Source organism: Lampris incognitus, chromosome 3 (genome assembly GCF_029633865.1).
Source record: "Lampris incognitus isolate fLamInc1 chromosome 3, fLamInc1.hap2, whole genome shotgun sequence".
Taxonomy (NCBI): domain Eukaryota; kingdom Metazoa; phylum Chordata; class Actinopteri; order Lampriformes; family Lampridae; genus Lampris; species Lampris incognitus.
In genome coordinates, this window is record NC_079213.1 from 14,973,592 (window position 1) to 14,993,671 (window position 20,080).

At 43.8% G+C, this 20,080-nt stretch overlaps 1 protein-coding gene across 1 annotated transcript in view; it reads right to left on the minus strand.

Annotated features, from left to right (window-relative positions):
• Positions 1-2,702, minus strand: part of rassf8b (Ras association domain family member 8b) — a 29,677-nt gene extending 26,975 nt beyond the window's left edge. Inside the window, exon 1 of the mRNA XM_056276547.1 lies at positions 2,346-2,702. The gene's annotated coding sequence lies outside the window, so the exon portion shown is untranslated. The remainder of the gene's footprint in view (positions 1-2,345) is intronic.
• Between the last annotated feature and the right edge of the window lie 17,378 nt (positions 2,703-20,080).

Consider the following 20,080-nt stretch of genomic DNA (forward strand, 5'->3'; position numbering starts at 1 on the left):
AAGCCCTAAACCCTGTAAGGCTCTGGGCTTAGGCAGACCTTGAAGGGGCGGGATGAGGAAGGCCATGAACTGATAGGCAGCATTTACATCACCAGTTATAACAGACAAGAGATTTTTCACCACAGAGGCAGATTTCAGTCCAGTTGCAAAGGCATTTCGAGATTATCTGATTTGCATATCGTGACGTATTTCCGAGTGAAACGGGTTTAGACAGGCGTGGCATAATATTGGGAGGAATTTGATTTGAAGGTTGAAAAGTGGGCGTGTTGCTAGCTAGCTAACTTATGAAGCTTTGCTCTGTGCCGCTAAAAGTTGAAGATTGATTGATGGGTGGATGTCGTGATATTATTGGTTGAAATTGCTTGGGTCAACTCAAGCCTACGTATGCACGCGTCATATTTTGTTTTACAGGAAGAAAACATGATTGGATTTTGATATAAAACTACGAAGAAATTAATTTTTCGTATTTTTTTGTTGCCTGTATTGTTAAATAGGTGCACAATATTACGGGGGATGTGATATAAAAGGGTTAAAAATACTTTTTTTAAATTTCAAGTCAACTTTAAATTACACTATCTATACTATATATGGATAACAACACAAAATCAGATATTTCCCCCTTTTGGACCGCTGAGAGGACTCAAGCTGGGAATGTGAAATTTTATTGTAGCTCACCTCATATTTTCACTGCAGTCAAATTCAACCTGAGATTGAATTCCTCTGCTAAAAGAAATTTAATGAGAAAGATTTGATGTGAGAAGATTTGAGTGTGTTTTGATGTGAGGGTGTTTGGAAAGAGCCACATCGCAATGACTAGATTTGGGTTTAGCGAGCCAGATGGATGGGATGGACTGTTTAGGGAAAACTCTTACTGTTCTTGACTCGTTAAACAAGATTTATTTTGAAGGTAAGGAGGGCTGCATTTAGTTTTGACTGTAGCAAAAAGGTTATTTTTTTTCATTAATGAAGAAGTAACAGGGTGTTGTTGTTTTTTGTATACCAAAAGAGTTCAGAATTTCTGAATCTTCTAAATACGTTTTATGATGGGTTGAGAAGTGCACTTACAGCAAAATGGCTTGATTTTGCATGTCTTTTTGGTTAGATAAATTAAAAATGGACAAGGTGGATAAAAGGTTTAAGGGAGTTTAGACTCTGAGCAGCAATGCATCTTGCATGACCCTTGGTTTGTTTGCAAGTTGTTTGACAGATCGTAAAGTGATGTATGCATGCATCTTGTGAGACCATGTGAGTTTAACACCTGTAAGAGGAATAATGGAAATGAAATCAAAAGCATTCCCCTTTCTCCTTTTTTTTCGTGGTGAGTTTGTACAGCCGAGTATGGTTGGCTCAAAGATGTGGGGCTTAGCAAGCAGTCGTCTTCTTTTATTCCATCACACATGTGTGCACAGACTCAGATGCATTTCATGCTGTCCGACTCCAGCTTTACCAGTCAGATGAACACACGATTTCACCAAAAATCTCAGCTGAATGAGTGATTGCAGGCAGCACCAGTCTGGAGGGAGATTTCGCCGTTGCCAGAGCTCACCAAATCCACTTAAACGGTGACCTCTCTGGTCACTTCCTGCGAGGGCATTGATCGGGTGTGCTGCCATTTCCAAAGGTTTCACCAAGATTTGACACAAGGTCATCATTCATACCAATGGACGTGTTTGCACCCCCCCCCTCCCCAATTAAGCCAAGAAGCAAAAGCAACATAGCCATTCATAAATGTGTCCCAGTTACTGGCACACAGGTCTTACTACTGACATTCATCAGTGCATGATGATGACACAGAATCGATAACACGATGAAGAGGGGTCAAATAATTATCATATGTGAGTATAGTGTAGTGTAAATGAAGTTATTTAACTTGGTGATCGACAGCGCAATATAGCCTTCACTAATTTGTCCCAGTCACTGGCACAGAAACTACTGGGACGTTTGTCAGTGCGTGAAGAGGTGGAATAGACTGAAGGGGGGCCGGTTAATGTCATTTTACGCGCCGCCACACTGTGAGGATCCTGTCAAAATGAAGTTATGCGGCTACTGACGAGTCTGACTAGCCTACTCAGGATCCCTCTCACGCTATTATAGCCTCCCTCTCTCTCTCTCTCTCTGTGTGTGTTTCTGTCGAAATATTCAACGCCGAAACTAAAAATAGGCTCCCGTTGTGCATGTGGCGAAATCAACATATCATACCGTACCAATCGGTACTGCGGGACATTTCATTACCACGTGGCCAATACGGTCAGTAAAGCTTTCAACCGTCGGGGCTGACTGGCGCATTTAAGTTGTTCGTCGAGCCATGTGATGCACATAGCCTAGCGTAAAAGCCCGTCGCTTACCTCGCAGTCAGCCGCAGATGTGTGGATGTTGAGCGGGCTCCCTATATCCGCAACTCTCCCGGCGTTCACTCAGCCCGGTTGTGACAGCCTGTCTGGGTCCGGGATTTTACCGTCAACCCCGTTACTTTCCTCCGCATGTTAGGTTATAGGTTGCGCCACCGGAGCGCAGTCCGGTCCGGCTAGACGCCGGATCAGATCCGGATCAAAGTTTGCGGCGTGCGCACGGGTACGCGTGTAAACACACGCACATACAAAAACACGCGTACACATGCGCCGCCGCTCCTCCTATCCGGACGTCGGACATCCGACAACGGGGACTCGCGTCCGCTTGCTGACTCCGCGTCCACTGTGGCGAGCTCCCCCGTATGCAGCCGCGCAACTTACCTACATTGGAGCAGAACTGGGACACCGCAAGGCATTATGGACCGGTTAAAGCTGCAATGCGCCGGCGACGCCCCCCTCCCCCCTCAAACATAACAAGTTCTAATGAGGCACAAAACACGTTTTGACCGGATGCCGAATTCACCCGCGGGTACTCTCGATGGACTGAGACGAGCCCAAGTAAAACAGTTAGGGGGGGGGGTGTATATGACAAGTGATAAATAATCTTGGTTTTGACTGATGCTTGAGATTTTTATCATTTAGGCTTTCTCATCAGCTTTTGTTAAAACTCCGTTGTTGTTGTTGTTGTTATTATTATTATTATTATTATCATCATTATTACCATTATTATTATTTATGTATAACAAGCACAAAAAAGGAAAAGAAAATGAGTAGAATCCCGCTGTAGTTGAGTCCAGGCACAAGTTTTTATCCACAATTCACATAATCGTTTTTGTTTAACGTACTACTGACAACTATGGCGATATTGATAATTGTACTAATGATTGATCACAGCAATCCCAGAGATCCAGTCGAGATCAATCAATCAATCAATCAATCAACCAGTCAATCAATCAATCAATCAATCAAACACTATTGATATTGCACGTTACAATACAATGCACTTTACATTAAGTGAAAGTACAAGCATTAAAGCATGGCAAAACAGAATAGATAGATAGATAGATAGATAGATAGATAGATAGATAGATAGATAGATAGATAGATAGATAGATAGATAGATAGATAGATAGATAGATAGATAGATAGATAGATAGATAGATAGTTTCAGACCATGAGAAAATGGCCTGATTATTTGAAACAGCTAGTGCGGTTGTGTTTTCTCCACAGTCTGCAACCATACAGGCCAACCTACATTCATAAGAGGTTGGGTAGATAAACAGCACATACACAAACACCGACACTGTACCATCCACTCTGCGAGGTAATCAATAATATTAGGTCAAAGACGCTTCAGACCAGCTGTTCGCAGCCCTAGTCCTCGGGGCCCCCACAACACCGCCTCCAATCCCCACCCCTCCCACACACACATACCATGTCACCCTACACTTTTGGGGACCCCTCATTGACTACATTCATTCCTTAGCCCTTAACCCGAACCATAACGACGTGCCTAACCTTACACTCTAAAAAATGCTGGGTTGAAAACAACCCAAATTGGGTTGTTTTTAACCCGGGTGCTGGTTAACTATTGGACAGAACACACGTTGGGTTGAAAGAACCCAACAAGATGGGTCGTTAATTTAACCCAGAAGCTGGGTTTCTCAACCAGACCAAATATTGGTTCATTCTGACAAGGATGCTGGGTTAAAATCACCCGGAAATTTGGTCTGACCTATCAACCCATTACTACCACCCACCCACCAATTCTGGGTTGTTTTCTGTAACCCAGCTGCTGGGTTACAGAAAACAACCCAGAATGAGTTAAAATAACCTAAAATATGGTCACGCAGCCTCAACCCAACGTTTGGGTTGAGAAAACAACCCAGCATTTTTTAGAGCGTAATCCTTACCCTACACTCTAAAATACGCTGGGTTGAGGCTGCTTGACCATATTTTGGGTGATTTTAACTCATTCTGGGAAGTCAAATAAACCCAACAAAGAGGTCAATATAAACCAGTAATGGGTTGATAAATCAGACCAAATTTCCAGGTCATTTTAACCCAGCATCCTTGTCAGAATGAACCAATATTTGGTTTGGTTGAGAAACCCAGCTTGTGGGTTAAATTAACGACCCATCTTGTTGGGTTATTTAACCCAACGTGTGTTTTGTCCAATAGTTAACCAGCACCTTTGTCCAATAGTTAACCCAGCATTTTTAGAGTGCAACCTTAACCTAATCCTAATTCTAACCATAACCCTAAACCCAAATCCTAACCCTAAAAGAGACCTTTTCCTCATGAGGACCCATAAAATATCCCCACAAGGTAGGTGGTTTCAGGTTTTTCTATCCTACTGGGGACATGTAGTCCTCATTAGGATAGAAAAACGTGGCACAGACACACACACACACACACACACACACACACACACACACACACACACACACACACACACACACACACACACACACACACACACACACACACACACACACACACACACACTTGGAGAACAGTTGAGAACCGCCGTTTCTGGTTTACACCCTAGCTGGGAATCAAAATCGAATACTGGAGGTTTTCTTTATTTTGAAGGCGCTTATTGAAATACAACCCAGAGGTTGTTGGGACTGTTCCCCGGTCCTGCCCAACGTTCTGAGTCCAAGCACGCCAGCCTGCCATCACACATTACAAAACCATATCACACGAGTTACATTTAAACCTGAAGATGCTCGTGTCTGTGGCAATACAAACACTGATGTAGTATATAGTACACTTACACAAATGTGCAGGTTTACTGCGTAATAACATACATAAAAGTGCAATAAAGCAAGCAGCATCCTTCGTGGTGAAGCGTAAGGATGGAAAGGCTGACACCCTCACAGCTCGGCTGCCTCAGATAGGTGCTGCTGCAGAATCCATTTGCTTTTGCCGTTCTTGCCCTTGGAACCCTTGGATTAGCTGAGGTAGAATGGCGAGGAGTGGGTTTGCAGGGCGAGAAGGGTCCAAGGTCATTTTGGCTTTTAGATTTGGTTCAGCTCACATGAATCAAAACCACAGATGAGTGGGAACAGTCAACATCCCCCTGGTGAAACTCCCCACTGTCAGGTGAAAAGAAGCGGCTGGCGACTCCACATGTATCGGAGGAGGCATGTGGTAGTCTGCAGCCCTCCCCGGATCGGCCGAGGGGGTGTAGCAGCGACCAGGACGGCGGGAGAGTGGTGTAATTGGCCGGATACAATTGGGGAGAAAAAGTGGGGGGGGGGGGGGAGCATAATGAGTTTACCATGCAGTACTCAGTGTGAACACTAGTATGGAGAAATGGAAACGGCATTGAGCCGAGCACTGGGTGTGCATTATTTTTCATATATTTCTGCAGCAATAAATTATATTCATCCATCCATCCATCCATCCATCATCCAATCCACTTATCCTGCTCTCGGAGCTGCGGGACGCTGGAGCCTATCCCAGCAGTCACTGGGCAGCAGGCGGGGAGACACCCTGGACAGGCCGCCAGGCCATCACAGGTCCGACCTATATATTGCTGATACATATAATATATTGTAACAACCACGAATAAGTAGGCTCGCCAGCCCCCGGCCAACGGGGCTGGCGGGGCTAGCAGTAACCTGAATATTCCTCCCACCACCACCGCCATACGATGGTTCCCCAACTTGTGACAGCTGTAGATATCGCATTCATGTCCTGAAGATAGATGCGCAGTTTGTGTGTGTGTGTGTGTGTGTGTGTGTGTGTGTGTGTGTGCACGCGTGTGTGTGAGTGCATGTGTGCGTGCGTGTGTGTGTGTGTGTGCACACGCGCATGTGTAATATCAACAGCAGGATCACTTTTGACCTTCTGACCTTTAAGCGTGTGAGTTTGTGGGGCGGCGGCGGCTGTTCGTGTGTATATAGGCTACTGTCGACTTTAAATTCTGTTCAGCGCTCACGGCTGCCATCATTAATCATGACAAATGCCCCCATGGTGCTGATCAGGCAAAACATCATATGATCCCCTCCTTCTCTTCACTATACAGAACTCCATCCCACCACGCTGCCTCCGCAGGGAGGAAGCACTGGGGAGCATGGTGTTGTGACGGCAAAGCGTTTCAGACCGTGACAGGAGTCGCTTATCTGTTTTTGTGATCATCTTTGCGTGTACTGTAAGGTCGGCAAAGTTTGCATAGTGATTCTCGTTTGTTTCCATGCAAGTCTTTGTCCTTGTTCACCCCGTCAACACTCTGCGGGTGCTAGAACAGAGTGGAGATGCTGGTGGCGGGCCACCCGTGTGATTGACGTCTCCTTCCTAGGGGACCGCGACAGAGCGTTTGACAGATGTTCCCTGGATTTACGGTCCATCTTTCAGAAAGCAGACTGGAGTAAGACCGCTAAATCCTAATCCTGGACAAAGTCCTAAACAACAGGTTGGCATCGTCACAGAGAGTGAAAACGTGGGATTTAAGGAATTCCGGCATCATTCTCAAATCAAGTGACTGAGCGAGACATGATATACCTCAACATATGTCAGTGACACACTTGTATAAAGTGGGTTTTAAAGGTCAACAACTGTGGCTCATGTACGTTTGTGCAGTTTGCAAATGGTGAAACAAAATGAACCTGTTCCTTGGGATTTAGTTGGATCTGGAATTTGTGGAGAGATCACACTGAATACGTTTTGCAGCTCCTCTTTCACAATTCTCTGCACACAGGGTTGATTAATAGGACTGAAGATACATATTTCTCCCTAAAACATATTGCATGGACTTTCAGTCACAAGGACGAGTCTGCATAAGCGCCAACTGTGGGTGTGACTGGTGCATTGGATGTCAAACTGACAGATTACCAGAGAACATATTGTTGGTCCATGACCAACAAAATGTTCTCCTCATTTCCACAATAAGTCCATTTCAGGCCTCTTTGGACCACTGGACCTGCTTGTTTGTCTCTTGTTAAGTCCCTGATCCCAGTTTCACTGCAGGCGAATACAGAAATAGGCTTGCTGGTGATCGCCAAACTACTTGCAGCTGCAACTGCCGACCAGCAATTAACCACTGCTATGTTCTCAATCTGCAGCCCACTCCATGACCGCACTCCTCCTCCGCAATGAGGCCTACAACACGCACTTTGTGCATTTAAAATATTTTCCTCGCATTTCTAATTTCTAGAGAGAATGTTAGAAACCCTCATTCCCATGTATAAATGTAACTTCTCGAGAACACAGGAACACTCAAAAGTGAATCCTTCAATAGCCAAGTACTTCTCAACCGAAACCCTTAATCATAATTAATACACAGAAACAACTACACACACACACACACACACACACACACACACACACACCCCTGCCCTAATGCACTGTGGTTACTCTGAGTGAGAGAGTAAGGACACACACATACACACACACACATTTGTTTTTCTGCACACAAGGACCCTACATTCATTCCCTTGCCCCTAACCCTAACCTTAAATATCACAGCTACATGCCTAACCTTAACCCTTACCCTGACCTTGACCCAAAACTAATTCTAACCTTAACCCTAAACCCAAGTCCTAGTCCTTGAAGTGAACACTGACCAGAATGTCCTCACCTTGCAAAAATGTCCTCACTCAAACTGGTCCTCACAAATATAGCTGCACAAGAACACACACTCGCATGCATGCATTGTGTACAATGCATAGGTGTAAAAACCAGATCCGGGAAGTAAGCAGTCCCAACCATGTGTTTGTACCAACCGTGTGCACAGCCAGCTGATTCTAATCAACACCAGCCCTCAGCTAGGTAGGGGGACTAGTTAATTAAATCAGCTGGTTTAGTTTAACACGTGAGTGGAAGACTTTTGCTTTATGGGCCTGGTTTTTACACCTCTGCATACATGTAACATGTATGTATGTGTATGTATATGTTCATACGTATATACCATGTGTGTACTACGCATGTGCCCAAACAAACACAACCTCTCTAATGAATGTGCACTCACTTGCACACATGCTGCACACATCGCTGTCATTCTTCAAGACAGAAACTGTTGCATCGACTTGGGATGGAATAAAAGCTTTGAATAATAACTATCATTACATCGTTTGTCATGAAAATAGTGGCCATGTGTGATTGTCCTTTAGACAAGACGGAGCATGTCTTGAGTCCTTTTTACTTTTCCCCGTGCCAACAATTTTCTGCATTCTTGGTATCCATTGTCTTTTTTTTTTTAATGCCCTAAAACACAAAATTTGACTTAAGTTACATAGTAAAATATTACATAAGTTGCTATCATTGCCAGATAGCAAGTATTCCACCCTTGGCCTACATCTTTCCCAGTCCCCTCGCTGATTTCTGCGAGTAAAATTCTTGGGAAATTAGTTTGGGGAAATTCTCAGAAATTTCTGGGAATTGGGCAGACAAATAGTCCTCTCTGAGAAAGTCTTTTGTCCTTGAGCTCTTAAGGCTGTTTAATCTGGCAGGTCCTGAGAGAGGTCTGCAGGTTGAAACGTCGACTTATGAAAATGCAATCAGCTGCTTCCAGCCAGTCTTATTTTTCCCTCCTCACTGTACACGGGTGGTGCAGTGCAACCTGTGAAGGGCTGCCATCTGCGCGATTATAATCGTCTGGTTCTCAGACACACCGACCAAGCGCTGCCAGTTCAGAATGGTTCAGATGACACCGACTGACCCCCGCGCGCCACATCGGAGGGTGGTACCTCATTCCATACATTCTTAGGAGATCACAGGGGTCTCCGAGCCTCTTTCAGCCTCTGGAAACATGAAATGACTGTTTTCCACAGTGGCTGTTCTTGACAGAATATTCCATAGAAATTTCCCCCTGGATGCTGCCATCATTGACAATGGCGGCCTCAGTGTGGAGCAAAAAAAAAAAAAAAGGCGAAAGACTCGGATTGCTCAGCTTTGTCAAACAATCTGCGTCTTTCATTCTGGAACGAATGTGAACTCTGGATTTTAAAAGCTGTCAAGTGGTGAACTGCGAGGCTGCAGCGTGGCATTGCTCCGATCTACTTTGGTGACTCCCGACACCAAACAAAGCCATTCCTCGTGTGTCTTGACATACTGTGTACTGTTTTTGCATTTTGAACGGATATTATTTCCATGTCGGTCTATAATTATCTTTCACCAGGCATCAGAGTCGTCTGTTTCTTACCCACACACGGTTGATTCGACAAGGTTGACATATCAAGAGGCATACTTTGGCCTCAATGTAGGTCAGGTACATAACACTTCATAGATGGCCTCTGAAATGGCTGTGATTATCTGTAAAACTAGAAAATAAAAGCTAATCTCTCATTGACCTCTTGTACTCCGTCTTTGCCCACATCAGTTTTTCACTAACTTTAGCTGAGTAATTCGTAATATCCATCCATTATCCAAACCCCTTATCCTGCTCTCAGGGTCACGGGGATGCTGGAGCCTATCCCAGCAGCCATTGGGCGGCAGGCAGGGAGACATCCTGGACAGGCCGCCAGGCCATCACAGGGCCTTTTTTTTCTTTTATCTATCAGTTCTGTTAAATCTCAGATCTTGCTAGTTGCTAGCTAAGAAAGATCCGAGCTTAACAGTGTGGGCTAAATAAAATGTCCGGCAGGAGTCATAGCCCACATTTTGCACATCTTTACTGGGACAAAGCAGTTAAGCCCATTAATTAAAAGGAAGATGGAATTTTTCTGAAATGATTGAATAGCATTTGTTTCACACCCAATCTCAGTATTGACAGATTATTACATTTAAGTACATAATAGTGCCTCTACTGTGACCCTCACCCTTTGTAGACCCCACTGCGATAAGCGATTATTTTCACTTCCCTGACAGCACCAAACTTTGCAAAGACGTCATGGATTTCCCTTTCGTCCACCTCCATGTCAATCCCATGTCAATCAACCAAAAAAAAGAATGACGAATGGCCCCCGGGTAGTGTAGTGGTCTATTCCGTTGCCTACCAACACGGGGAACGCCGGTTCGAATCCCCGTGTTACCTCCGGCTTGGTCGGGCATCCCTACAGACATAATTGGCTGTGTCTGCGGGTGGGAAGCCGGATGTGGGTATGTGTCCTGGTCGGTCGGGGCGCCTGTTCGTGGGGGAGGGGGAACTGGGGGAATAGCGTGATCCTCCCACGCGCTATGCCCCCTGGTGAAACTCCTCATCGTCAGGTGAAAAGAAGCGGCTGGCGACTCCACATGTATCTGAGGAGGCATGTGGTAGTCTGCAGCCCTCCCCGGATCGGCAGCGACCGGAACGGCTCGGAAGAGTGGAGTAATTGGCCGGATACAATTGGAAGGGAAAAAGGGGGGGTGGGTAAATAAATAAAAGAATGAATAAATAAATAGAAATAGATAGGGCTCCTTAAAGTGGGATACTAACATACAGTGCAATGTAGGCCGTGGCAAGAGAGACACATCAGGCCGGCTTTAGCTTCATTAAACTTCATGTCTGCCAGTGCCATAACTGCCTCTTAGACACAAACCATAGACTCTGGGCCCTAAATAGTCCACTGCGTGAAATAATTAAAGAGGATTAGAGAAAAAAAAAAGGAAGAAATTGTGGTTTAGTGGGGAGGGGATTTTAGTTCCAGAAATAGAAAAAGTGAGTTAAATCTGAATGCCGAATCCCTTTCTGAATTTGCAATAAAGAGCTTATGGACTTAATGGACAAGTTTTGTTTGGGGGACAAATTTGTACATATGAAAAATCAAAGTAAAAGTCAAGACCCCCTTTTTTCCAGCTTTTTCCTCACACTTCCATGGGGAGACAGTCTGTGTTGTGGTTGGAAATTGCAAATGCCACAACACCACTGCCATCTGCAGGAAACACTCAGAGGCTTTAAGGTGCTATACACCAATCAGCCAAAACATTAAAACCACTGACAGGTAAGTGAATTACATTGATCATCTAGTTACAGTGGCACCTGTCAAGGGGTGGGATATATTAGGCAGCAAGTGAACAGTCAGTTCTTGAAGTTGATGTGTTGGAAGCAAGAAAAATGGGCAAGTGTAAGGATCTGAGCAACTTTGGCAAGAGCCAAACTGTGACGGCTAGATGACTGGGTCAGAGCATCTCCAAAACGGCAGGTCTTGTAGAGTGTTCTTGGTATGTACTGGTCAGTATCTACCAAAAGTGGTCCATGGAAGTACAACTGGTGAACTGGCAACAGGGTCATGGGTGCACAAGGCTCATTGATGCATGTGGGGAGTGAAGGCTAGGTGGTCTGGTCTTATCCCACAGAAGAGCTACTGTAGCTCAAATTGCTGAAAAAGTTAATGCAGGCTGTAATAGACATGTGTCAGAACACACAGTGCATCATAGCTTGCTGTGTATGGGGCTGTGTAGCTGCAGATGGGTCAGCGTGCCCACGATGACCTCTGTCCACTGCTGAAAGCACCTACAATGGGCACATGAGCATCAGAACTGGACCATGGAGCAATGGAAGAAGGTGGTCTGATAAATCACGTTTTCTTTTACATCATGTGGACGGCTGGATGCATGTGCATCACTTACCTGGGGAAGAGATGGCACCAGAATGCACTATGGGAAGAAGGCAAGCCGGCAGTCAGTGTGATGCTCTGGGCAATGTTCTGCTGGGAAAGCTTGGGTCCTGGCATTCATGTGGATGTTACTTTGACACGTACTACCTACCTAAACATCGTTGCAGACCAACCACACCCTTCATGGCAGTGGCATTCCCTGATGGCAGTGGCCTCTTTCAGCAGGATAATGCACCCTGCCACACTGCAAAAATTGTTCAGGAATGGTTTGAGGAACATGACAAAGAGTTCAAGGTGTTGCCTTGGCCTCCAAATTCCCCAGATCAGTCTGATCAAGCATCTGTGGGATGTGCTGGAAAAACAAGTCTGATCCATGGAGGCCCCACCTCGCAACTTACAGGACTTAAAGGATCTGCTGCTAACGTCTTGGTGCCAGATACCAGAGGACACCTTCAGAGGTCTTGTGGAGATCATGCCTTGTCGGGTCAGAGCTGTTTTGGTGGCACGAGGGGGACCTACACAATGTTAGGCTGGTGGTTTTAATGATTTGGCTGATCGGTGTACGTCAGTTGTTTACATGTGATCTTGGAAATATGTATCTTCAGTCCTATTAATCAATTCTGTGTGCAGAGAATTGTGAAGGAGCTGCAAAATGTATTCAGTGTGATCTCTCCACAAATTCCAGATCCAGCTATATCCCAAGGAACAGGTTCATTTTGTTTCAATGTTTGCAAACTGCACAAACGTACATGAGCCACAGTTTCTGACCTTTAAAGTCTAGTAATGTGAGGTTGGTACAAAGGGTTGTGTGAGTGCAGTTTTGACAAGCTTATCATGTGTACCCTGAGTTGCTTTCTTTCAAAGACATCACAGGTGCACTCGTAAATTAGAAAGGGCAACTGGAAACAATTTAATAAAGACAGGTAATTGTACATTCATTATCACCATTTTGCAAGATTATGTTTTACTGGAAGGGAGACAGCGCTGGGATACTAATGGAAGTGTAATATTGAGTCGAAGGTCAAAACAAAAGCCAAGGTGAAAATTTCAGGCAACCATTGCCTTGAAAAACATTGTTAGAGAATTTGATCGATTATCAAAAATGAAATATCTTTTTATAAACTTAACTTTCGTACAAATACATCAACCCTACAACATGAAATAGTTGTGACGAGTTTGAGAACATGATCATGCTAACACCAACATTTAAACCACAGTTTTGTCCTGTCTTCTTTCTGCCTTCATTCACATTATTTTGCATAACCTCTCAATTTGTGTTTGTAATATACTTTGACAAAGGAGGGAATATCTCTTGCATGTATTTATACTGTCTACAGTACACCTGGTCCTTGGTATCGTTGAAGACATGTCTTTGTGAGCTGACTTGTTTACTGTGCAGGAGGAGGTCAAAGTCTTATATTAACTGCCTTTGGCAAAAATTATTATCAGAAAATAAAGCTTAGAGAATTACACACACAAAAAATAAAATATGTACACTACCGTTCAAAAGTTTGGGATCACCCAAACAATTTCGTGTTTTCCATGAAAAGTCACACTTATTCACCACCACATGTTGTGAAATGAATAGAAAATAGAGTCAAGACATTGACAAGGTTAGAAATAATGATTTGTATTTGAAATAAGATTTTTTTTACATCAAACTTTGCTTTCGTTAAAGAATCCTCCATTTGCAGCAATTACAGCATTGCAGACCTTTGGCATTCTAGCTGTTAATTTGTTGAGGTAATCTGGAGAAATTGCACCCCACGCTTCCAGAAGCAGCTCCCACAAGTTGGATTGGTTGGATGGGCACTTCTTTGAGCAGATTGAGTTTCTGGAGCATCACATTTGTGGGGTCAATTAAACGCTCAAAATGGCCAGAAAAAGAGAACTTTCATCTGAAACTCGATAGTCTATTCTTGTTCTTAGAAATGAAGGCTATTCCATGCGAGAAATTGCTAAGAAATTGAAGATTTCCTACACCGGTGTGTACTACTCCCTTCAGAGGACAGCACAAACAGGCTCTAACAGGTACTATTTAATGAAGATGCCAGTTGGGGACCTGTGAGGCGTCTGTTTCTCAAACTAGAGACTCTAATGTACTTATCTTCTTGCTCAGTTGTGCAACGCGGCCTCCCACTTCTTTTTCTACTCTGGTTAGAGCCTGTTTGTGCTGTCCTCTGAAGGGAGTAGTACACACCGGTGTAGGAAATCTTCAATTTCTTAGCAATTTCTCGCATGGAATAGCCTTCATTTCTAAGAACAAGAATAGACTATCGAGTTTCAGATGAAAGTTCTCTTTTTCTGGCCATTTTGAGCGTTTAATTGACCCCACAAATGTGATGCTCCAGAAACTCAATCTGCTCAAAGAAGTGCCCATCCAACCAATCCAACTTGTGGGAGCTGCTTCTGGAAGCGTGGGGTGCAATTTCTCCAGATTACCTCAACAAATTAACAGCTAGAATGCCAAAGGTCTGCAATGCTGTAATTGATGCAAATGGAGGATTCTTTGACGAAAGCAAAGTTTGATGTAAAAAAAATCTTATTTCAAATACAAATCATTATTTCTAACCTTGTCAATGTCTTGACTCTATTTTCTATTCATTTCACAACATATGGTGGTGAATAAGTGTGACTTTTCATGGAAAACACAAAATTGTTTGGGTGATCCCAAACTTTTGAACGGTAGTGTATGTTGTCTGTGTTGGCTATAATATCATGCTACAACAGGACAACAACTCATCCAGTGCAGTATTTATTTTATATTAATTGTGTGTGTGTGTGTGTATGTATGTATGTATGTATGTATGTATATATATATATATATATATATATATATATATATATATATATATATGTATGTATGTATGTATGTATGTATGTATATAGAACATAACATGACATAACATGACATAACATAACATATAACATAGCATAACATGACATCACATAAGCTAATATAACATAACATGATACAAGACACATGACATGACATAAACATGGCATAACCTAACATAACATGACATCACATAAGCTAACGTAACATAACATGACACAAGACACATGACATAACATAACATGATATAACAAAACACAACATAAACATGACATAACATAAAATGACATGACATAAGCTAACATAACACAACATAACATGACATGACGTAAGACACATGACATGACATAACATAACATGACATGGCCGATACAACATGGCATATTCAAAGTATCTGATTCTGCTACAGAGGTCCTGAATGGACCAAACCAATGAAACCTTCTTTTCCAAAATAACATACATCCAGTTTAGTGAAATAACAACTTTAAGTTCAGTATTCTCTTATTTGTATCAGATTCACTCTACGGATACAAAAAAATATTTTTAGATCACTCCATCCTGCACGAATTATCATAACTTGTTTCAGTTCTGTGTCGCCAGTCATTTGGTAATGGCGGATGCTGCATATTTGAAATGGTATATATTGTGTTTTTGCTGAAGTAACAAATTTCTTAAAATACAAATAATAGGAAGAATCACTGATACAGATTTATAAGCACTATGTGGGATGATGTTAATTTGACCTGGGGATTTACTTGTTTTAATCTCGTCTCAATTCCTGTGAGGCGTTGGGGTGAGTGCTGTTACACACCGAGTCTCTGGGGTAATTTCTTTTTTAAGTAAAACTGGCTCAGGGAGGATTTCAGTGTCCCGGTGGACACGAACTGGTCCGCTCTGAACTGTGAGTCCCAGTATGGCTCACATTTGTTTTATGTCAAATCTTCTGTCACACACACTTTCTTCATCATCTCACGCACACACACACACCTTTCCAGTATCTCGTCGCTGACCACTAACCTCTAAATATCATCCATAAAGATGCTCTTTAACCAAATGACTCGATATGCTGTGCAGTCTTGGCTTTGACTGTGTAGCCAACATACTACTACTACCACTTCATATAACTATGATATGATTACTAATGTTGCAAATGTACATCTACTACTACTTCATATAATACCACATACTATGATTAACTGTGTAGTGCTCTCTGTGGTGCCGTTTGAAAATGCTTGAATTTATCTGCTTAGTGCTGACTCTTTTGTAAGCTGCTTTGGACAAAAGTCTCTGGCAAATGAGAAAACGTTAATGTAAGTGTAAAAAATATAAATCCGTCTTGAGGAATATCATTTTGTTTGACAGAGAAACGACATGGGACACGGACCTCAATAAAGCCAGTGTACATCTTTCTTCCAGTATCTCAGCCATGTACAGGTGAAGCGGTGTTGACTGGCACCCGGCGCCCCCGTTTCTTTTCCTCCCCCCTCCTGCAGTTGTTACCGCAGTGCAGTTCACCTCAACACACCCGGCAAGGTTATCTCCGCTTGATGGGCTCAAAGTCACCATGACGCGACCCCCACCATCCCCCCAGATATGGCACTGACCAAAACAGCACTGCATGACAAATGTGGACATGTGATGCATTAGCTCATTGCGTTGGCACACACCTCCCCTCATACATTTAACTCTGCAAATGTTTGAAAGATGGATTTCTTTGAGTGTTTCTGGAAAAATAAAATGCATGTACTGTACAACTCAAGTGGATTCAAGTTTGTTACGGATCATGATTTACCTCCATTGATCATGTTTTCATACATCTACCCACTGCTGATGGTAAGAGAAAAGATAGTTTGCACATGAGCCGTGTACATTATAATATCATTTATCATTATGTGTAAAATAGATACTCATTTTGGTAATATATATATATATATATATATATATATATAAAACCGTCAATGGTATGTGTGTGTGTGTGTGGGTGTATACATATATATACACACACACACACACACACACACACACACACACACACACACACACACATTAGACGATTTCAGTAAAAAACGCTATACATATATAATTTTTTAGATATATTATATATATATGTGTGTATATATATATAATTATAATATATCACATCATAGTATAGTATAGTCTACTACTACTTTCAGCTGCTCCTGTTAAGGGTCGCCACAGTGGATCATCTGTTTCCATCTCTTCCTGTCTTCTGCATCTTCCTCTGTCACACCAGCCACCTGCATGTCCTCCCTCACCACATCCATAAACCTCCTCTTTGGCCTTCCTCTTTTCCTCTTCCCTGGCAGCTCCATATTCAGCCTCCTTCTCCCAATATACCCAGTATCTCTCCTCCACACATGTCCAAGCCATCTCAATCTTGCCTCTCTTGCTTTGTCTCCAAACCGTCCAACCTGAGCTGTCCCTCTAATATAATCGTTCCTAATCCTGTCGTTCGTCACTCCCAATGAAAATCTTAGCATCTTCAACTCTGCCACTTCCAGCTCCACCTCCTGTCTTTTCGTCAGTGCCACTGTCTCCAAACCATATAACAGCATTTGCTGTTGCTAGTATAGTATAGTATATCATATTATAAGGGTGCTGAGAAACCCAGCCACTGAGGATGCACAAGCCAGTGCATCCTTAGTGCCGGTCCCAAGCCCGGACAAATGGGGAGGGTTGCGTCAGGAAGGGCATCCGGCGTAAAATCTTTGCCAAATCAAATATGCGGATCATAAATAAGACTTACATACCGGATCGGTTGAGGCCCGGGTTACCAACGACTGCCACCGGTACTGTTAACCAGCAGGGTGTCGGTGGAAACTATGCCACTGTTGGGTGAAGGAGAAGGAGAGGGGGAAAGCATGTCCAGAAGCAGCTAGAGAGGAGGAAGGGTAGGCATGTGGAGGTGAGAGTTGGAACTTTGAATGTTGGCACTATGACTGGTAAAGGGAGAGAGCTGGCTGACATGATGGAAAGAAGAAAGGTAGGCATACTTTGTGTGCAAGAGACCAGGTGGAATGGGAGTAAGGCCAGGAGTATCGGAGGTGGGTTCAAACTCTTCTACCATGGTGTGAATGGGAGGAGTAATGGGGTAGGGGTAATTCTGAAGGAAGAGTATGTCAAGAGTGTGCTGGAGGTGAAGAGAGTGTCAGACAGAGTGATGAGTATGAAGCTGGAAATTGAAGGTGTATTGCTGAATGTTATCAGCGCATATGCCCCGCAAGTTGGGTGTGAGATGGATGAAAAAGAAGAATTCTGGAGTGAGTTGGACGACATGGTGGAGAGGGTACCCAAGGAGGAGAGAGTGGTGATTGGAGCGGACTTCAATGGACATGTTGGTGAAGGGAACAGAGGTGATGAGGAGGTGATGGGAAGGTATGGAGTCAAGAAGAGAAATGTGGAAGGACAGATGGTGGTCGATTTTGCGAAAAGGATGGAAATGGCTGTGGTGAATACATATTTCAAGAAGAGGGAGGAACACAGGGTGACGTACAAGAGTGGAGGAAAGTGCACACAGGTGGACTATATCTTATGTAGAAGGCGCCATCTAAAAGGGATTGGAGACCGCAAGGTGGTGACAGGGGAGAACGTAGCTAGGCAGCATCGGATGGTGGTCTGTGGGGGGTACTTTGGAGACCAAGAAGAGGAAGCGAGTGAAGACACAGCCGAAGATCAAATGGTGGAAGTTGAAGAAGGAAGATTGTTGTGTGGAGTTCAGGCAGGAGTTAAGACAGGCACTGGGTGGTAGTGAAGAGTTGCCAGATGGCTGGACAACCACTGCAGAAATAGTGAGGGAGACAGCTAGGAAGGTACTTGGTGTGTCATCAGGACAGAGGAAGGAAGACAAGGAGACTTGGTGGTGGAATGAGGAAGTACAGCAAATTATACAGAGGAAAAGGTTGGCAAAGAAGAAGTGGGATAGTCAGAGAGATGAAGAAAGTAGACAGGAGTACAAGGAGATGCAGCGTAAAGCAAAGAGAGAGGTGGCAAAGGCAAAGGAAAAGGCGTATGGTGAGTTGTATGACAGATTAGACACTAAGGAAGGAGAAAAGGACTTGTACCGATTGGCTAGACAGAGGGACCAAGCTGCAAAGGATGTGCAGCAAGTTAGGGTGATCAAGGATAGAGATGGAAATGTGCTGACAAGCGAGGAGAGTGTGCTAAGAAGGTGGAATGAATACTTTGAGGGGCTGATGAATGAAGAAAATGAGAGAGAGAGAAGGTTGGATGATGTAGGGATAGTGAATCAGGAAGTTCAGCGGATAAGCAAAGAGGAAGTGAGGGCAGCTATGAAGAGGATGAAGAGTGGAAAGGCAGTTGGTCCTGATGACATACCTGTGGAGGCATGGAGATGTTTAGGAGAGATGGCAGTAGAGCTTTTAACTAGATTGTTTAACACAATCCTGGAAAGTGAGAGGATGCCTGAGGAGTGGAGAAGAAGCATACTGGTACCGATTTTCAAGAACAAGGGCGATATGCAGAACTGTAACAACTACAGAGGTATAAAGTTGATCAGCCACAGCATGAAGATTTGGGAAAGAGTAATAGAAGCTAGGTTAAGAGGAGAGGTGATGATCAGCAAGCAGCAGTTTGGGTTCATGCCACGAAAGAGCACCACAGATGCGATGTTTGCTTTGAGAATGTTGATTGAAAAGTATAGAGAAGGCCAGAAAGAGTTGCATTGTGTCTTTGTAGATTTAGAGAAAGCTTATGACGGAGTGCCGAGAGAGGAGGTGTGGTATTGTATGAGGAAGTCAGGAGTTGCAGAGAAGTATGTAGGAGTGGTGCAGGATACGTATGAGGGAAGTGTGACAATGGTGAGGTGTGCGGTTGGAATGACAGATGGGTTCAAGGTGGAGGTGGGATTACATCAAGGATCGGCTCTGAGCCCTTTCTTGTTTGCAATGGTGATGGACAGGTTGACGGACAAGATCAGGCAGGAGTCTCCATGGACGATGATGTTCGCGGATGACATTGTGATCTGTAGCGAGAGTAGGGTGCAGGTTGAGGAGAGCCTGGAGAGGTGGAGGTATGCACTGGAGAGAAGAGTAATGAAAGTCAGTAGGAGCAAGACGGAATACCTATGTGTGAATGAGAGAGAGGACAGTGGAATGGTCAGGATGCAAGGAGTGGAGGTGACAAAGGCATTTGAGTTTAAATACTTGGGGTCAACTGTCCAAAGTAACGGGGAGTGCAGTAGAGAGGTGAAAAAGAGAGTGCAGGCAGGTTGGAGTGGGTGGAGAAGTGTGTCAGGAGTGATTTGCGACAGAAGGGTACCAGCAAGAGTTAAAGGGAAAGTTTACAAGATGGTTGTGAGACCAGCTATATTATATGGTTTGGAGACAGTGGCACTGACGAAAAGACAGGAGGCGGAGCTGGAGGTGGCAGAG